Source organism: Erythranthe guttata, chromosome 8 (genome assembly GCF_056151865.1).
Source record: "Erythranthe guttata isolate IM_541 chromosome 8, IM_541, whole genome shotgun sequence".
Classification (NCBI taxonomy): domain Eukaryota; kingdom Viridiplantae; phylum Streptophyta; class Magnoliopsida; order Lamiales; family Phrymaceae; genus Erythranthe; species Erythranthe guttata.
Genome location: NC_142540.1, coordinates 12,082,296 through 12,088,061, shown reverse-complemented (window position 1 = coordinate 12,088,061; position 5,766 = coordinate 12,082,296). Strand labels below are relative to the sequence as shown.

General features: G+C 31.4%; 1 long non-coding RNA gene across 1 annotated transcript; it reads right to left on the bottom strand.

The window, feature by feature from the left end:
- Positions 1–283: 283 nt before the first annotated feature.
- On the bottom strand, positions 284–3,404 carry LOC148768517 (uncharacterized). The gene is made up of 4 exons (XR_016033132.1): positions 3,129–3,404; positions 1,696–1,914; positions 1,511–1,615; positions 284–1,277 (listed from the first exon to the last, which is right to left on the bottom strand). It is a non-coding gene; the product is annotated as an uncharacterized LOC148768517 (long non-coding RNA).
- Between the last annotated feature and the right edge of the window lie 2,362 nt (positions 3,405–5,766).

The window sequence follows — 5,766 nt, the reverse complement described above, 5'->3', positions numbered from 1 at the left end:
GATTCCAAAAGCGATCATGAAAATACGTACTACTAGAAAATCACGATTTAGTGATGGATATATCCGTCCCTAATTCATTTAATCCGTCGCCAAAATATAGTTATCGACGGATTTAGGCCGTCGCAAATGCCATCGCCAAATCCGGCCTCGCTAAATTTAGAGACCAACAACAAAAATCCGTCGCTAACGTAGCTACGAACATATCTGTCGCTAATGCATAATTTGACGTCGCTAAAACTTGACCAGTGATATTTGAGCAGTGATGGCCATGTCCGTCGCTAATGGAAAATTTTACGTCGCCGGTGTTTGTAGCAAAATCCGTCACTACATCCGTCGGAAAAATGAATTTTCAGAATTTTGTGTATGTCGCTAAATCCGTCGCTAAAATAATTTTAATTAAAAAATAATAATTTTAAATTTATAATTCCTTGTCCCAAAACCATTTCAATGCATTATATACCGGAATATTCACCTCCTTACAATAAATAAGCACCACACTTTCTCTCATAATCCACCAATCAAATCAAGACAACAAACACATGATCAAAATCAAACACTATTTTTTTTTCCATAATCAACATCCAGTCAACAATAAGATAAAAAACACCGACCTAAAAATCCATAAAATTAACCCAAACACAACTTGCAACTGAGCTAACATATCTAAATATCCACGTAATGATAATTCAAAACACAATCTTCAAGATTGTAAGGCTAAGCGTTACTACTCGTCTTCCAAACGATAAAAAATAGTCGTAATAAAAAAAAAATCTACCATATAAGTGCGATGCTACTGTCCATCTCTACGAGCTCCTCCAGGTTGTCTTTCACGCATCTCTTGAATGGTTGTTTTCAAGGCTTGCAGTTCCTCTTGAAAAGTAGTCTGAATATCGGTTAATTTTTGCTCCACCGCTCGATTAACAGCTTCTTCGAATGAAGGAGTTTCAAATAAGCATTGAGAAGGTACAGATATGCAGATGAAGAACCGGTTGGAACATGAAATGTAGGACCACCTCCTTGTACAACAGAACTGGATTCCGAATCGAGACCGTAAACTCTTCCTTTTATTGGCCCTCAAACTGCCTCGAGCCACGCTTTATCAATAACTTCTTTACGAAGAGCAGATGCTATTGCCATGAATGCATCATCTCCATCTTCTTCTTCGTCTTTCTCTTGATTTTAATTTCGATTCTTGCGTCTTCATTTCCTTCGCCACCACCCTGTGTCGCAGACATGTCACTTGAATGACGACTCTTGACGATGGTTTGAAATTTAGACTGAAACATCACAAATTTTAATAATCAATGCATATTAAATAAATATACATTTCTTCATTAAACTATACAATACATTATCAAATAAATGAAACTTGTCTAACAACATGATCCATATTCAGAAGCAGTAACTGAAAACACACAAAAAAGTATTAAAAAACAATCATAAGAAATTTCCTCCAGAACTCAATTCTTGCAGCATAACATTTTTATATTATAGTAAAGTAGATGCTTACCTAGGCAGATTTTGATTTTCCATCAACCCAATCTTTATTCTGTTTCGTTTACTGAATCATCAAAAATAACTCAGAAGCAATAGTATCTACCCCTTTCTCTTTCACCTTAAAATAAAATAAAAAACATAGTTAATTGGTGTTAGTAAAATAAAATATAATTATCAAATATCAAAATTAACACTTACGAATTTTCTTTTATATTCCGAAACTGGAATTGATCCTCATGTATGCAACGAGGGACCTAAACCATCATGACTTGAGTTTCTGTTATCGGAATTAATTTCCGATTTATCTCTAAACTTTTGGGTGTTCCAATATGTCAACAACTCATTCCAATGATTCTGATTGATCCACTTCGGTATTATACATTCAAATATGATCACTTCTAATAGAACTCATTATTGCTACATTCAAAAAACGAAGTTGATGAATTACACACAAGAAAAAAAAATGAACAAATACTTTTACGTTATTTTCTATACAAAATACTATGAAAAAAACTACACAAATTACATAAGAGAAAAGATTAAAAAAAATGAATTGAATGAAAGGATGCAAAATATATGCTTTAGTATATATAATTGAACCAAATTTAGGCTATTTGTATGTAAAACAAAAAGGAGAAGAATTCATCCCAAGCATATAATTAGATGAACAAGAGAAATTTGGGTCTAAGCAATTATCTGCTGCAAAATAACAAGCATATAATTAAAACTTCATCTAATTTCGTTTACAGTAGTAGTAAAATTTTTCCAACAGGGTATTAATACGACATAAATCAGAATGAAGAAAATTTCATGTGATCCTCTTTTTCATCTAATTCTATACTTGAAGTTGTAGTTGGAATTTTTATGAAACTAAAAATAATACAGACAATTGGGATTGCAATTTTTTGGTTGAGTTCGAACAATTTCAGACTTTTTTTAGTTCCATTAAAATCCCACACCCTTTTCCAATTGCAAAGATGGATTAATAATGAATCGGAGGAGAAGAACTTTATTCTTTTTAAAGGGATAAACAAGTTGTATATGTGGTGAAGAAAGAGAGAGTTATGATTAAAATTAAAAAAAAAAAAATTAAAACTGAAATTAAAACCACGTGGCAGCAGAAGGGTGACCCAGTGATAAACACCGGGTGTAGCATCGAGGCAGCCCCCACGTACTGCTGATTGTTTAATAGGTAAAGGTTCTTGTTTCTTTAAATAATTTCGTCAAAATGATACACAATACTTTGCAAAAATTCAACGATACCAGAGATCCTATCGTCTTATTTTATTATATTTCTACTGAATATACTAATATAAACACTAGAGAATTTGTATCAATGTTAAATAAACAATTGCTCTTGTGAACAGTGCCACAATTTATTATCAGCATATACTCAGCAATATCCCAAAAATTATACACATCATCCAATTAGTAGTGAAAGATAAGAGTTCCCCTGATATTTATAAATTTTGAGTAATTCTGCAGAATCGAAATTCCCGTATACTCTTGTGCTAAATTTACTCTTTTAACTACATAATATCCCCCAAAGTCTTCAATCAATATACACCGAGAGAGAGATGGGATACATAATTAATTTAAGAAAATCAATAACATTAAAGGTAGAAGTTTACCTAATTTTGGACCTCGCTTTGAGAAGTACGTTCGCGGGAGGCGAAGTTGAAAGAGAACTCGCCGGCGTGGAATGTTTGACGCCCGTCTGAGTCGAGAAACAACAACATATTTTTTTTCTTCTGAAAATTGGTGTTTGCTCGAGATTAGAAATTGGGGATTTTTTTCTTCTCAAAACGACGATATAAAAGTTAGAGAGAGAAAGAATCGAGAGTTCTGGAACAAGGGTTTTGAGAGAGAAAGAACCGGAGTTCAAATAAGAAAAGGAGAGAGAATTAATGACTTAATTAGTTTATAATAAGGACTCTTAATTTAATTTAATAAGGAATGATATCAGCACCGTATATTATTTCTATTATTACACAATTTAATAAGGGGTAATCACAAAAAAGCCCATGACAAGGGCACTTAATTAAAATAGGGACATCCAACTTTTGTGTCTTCCAAATAAATCCACCCCATTCAAACTTATTTGCAAATAAGGAAAATCCTTTTATATATACCAAAATTACCCCTAATTCATTGAAACCCAATTCAACTCCAATTTCATGATTTACACCCCAATTTAGCCCAATTTCATCAATTAACCAATTTTAACCCTAATTTCAATTTTGACCCCAATTTTAACCCTAATTCTTATCAATTCCACCAATTATGCTCTAACTTCCTTAATATTACACATTGACCCCGGATTTTAACAAATATATCACATTAACCCCCAAAACCTTTTTTTTTCCTGAAAATAATTTTTTTTTGAAATATTTTTTTTCGGCCAGATTCCGGCGTTGACTTTTTTTTTTTGTTTTTTTTTTTTTTTTTTGAATTTTGTTTTCCTGAAATTTTTTTCCGGCCGGTCAACGGCCGTTGACTGCCGGGTCTCCGGCGTTGACTTTTTTTTTTTTCTTATAAAAAATATTTTAATTAATTTTACTGTCTTGGCTGCTAAATTACTGTCTTCGGCAGCTATTTAACTGTCGGAGACAGTAATTTAACTGTTAATTGACTGTTTTTTTTTTTTTTCTTCAAAATTTTTTTAATTAATATTACTGTATTCGTTGCTAAATTACTGTCTCCAGCAGTTATTTAACTGTCGGAGACAGTAATTTAACTGTTAATTGACTTTTTTATTCTTAGAAAAAATATTTTTAATTAATATTACTGTATTCGTTGCTAAATTACTGTCTCCAGCAGTTATTTAACTGTCGGAGACAGTAATTTAACTGCTAATTGACTTTTTTATTCTTAAAAAAAATATTTTTAATTAATATTACTGTATTCGTTGCTAAATTACTGTCTCCAGCAGTTATTTAACTGTCGGAGACAGTAATTTAACTGTTAATTGACTTTTTTATTCTTAAAAAAAATATTTTTAATTAATATTACTGTATTCGTTGCTAAATTACTGTCTCCAGCAGTTATTTAACTGTCGGAGACAGTAATTTAACTGTTAATTGACTTTTTTTTTTTTTTTTAATTTTTTTCCTTAAAAAAAATTATTTTAATTAATATTACTGTCTTGGATGTTAAATTACTGTCTCCAAGAGTAATTTAACTGTCTTAGACAATAATATTAATAATATTACTGTTCGGAAAAATAATATTCATAATATTACTATCCCAAACAGTAATATTATTGTCTGAGACAGTAATTTAGTAGTCAAGACAGTAATATTAATGAAAATATTTTTTTTCTAAGAAAAAAAAATTCAAAAAAAAAAAAAAAAAAAAAAAAGTCAACACCGGAGACCGGCGGTCAACGGTGGTTGACCGGCCGGAAAAAAAATTCAGGAAAAAAAAATTTCAAAAAAAAATTTCAAAAAAAAAAGTCAACGCCGGAATCTGGCCGGAAAAAAAACATTTCAGAAAAAAAATTATTTTCTGAAAAAAAAAAGTTTTGGTGGTTAATGTGATATATTTGTTTAAATCCGGGGTCAATGTGTAATATTAAGGAAGTTAGATCATATTGGGTGGAATTGATAAGAATTATATTATTGAGGGTATTTTAGACTAAAGACATGGGGATGGGCTTAATTGAGAGAATTTTTTTTTGTGGACCAAAATGCATTTAAGTCCCATGTGATGGGCCTTTTTGCCATTTGCCCATTTAATAATGACATAAAATTGTTAATTTGCTCCTTATTTTGTAAATTTATAATTTAAGCATTTTTTTTTCGTTGTTAATTCAATTGCTATATATTAATTAACAAACCGCTTTGTTGTTCGTATGCGATCTCCGTACGTGAAGTTTCATATTAAAGGGACAAGTTTATTATCCGTCGCTATATCTGTCGCTACAATATTTTAATTAGAGACGGGTTTAACATCCGTCGCTAATTCCATCGCTATATATAAACTATAGTCATCAAACAAACGGATTTATAGTCCGTCACAAATTCCGAAGCTAACTGGTCAATTTTGAAACGGATCTATATTCCATCACAAAAGTTCGTCGCTAAATCGTCATTTTCTAGTAATCGTACTACAGTTCGAGGACATGAATTTTCATCAAGAAACGTGCACAAAAACACTCGCTAGAAAGATACGCACATAAGTAAGAGTACAAAAGCATGCACAAAAGTACTCACGCAAAAGTGCATTCGCAAAAAGCATCATGAAAACACAAACTACAATCCTAGGACA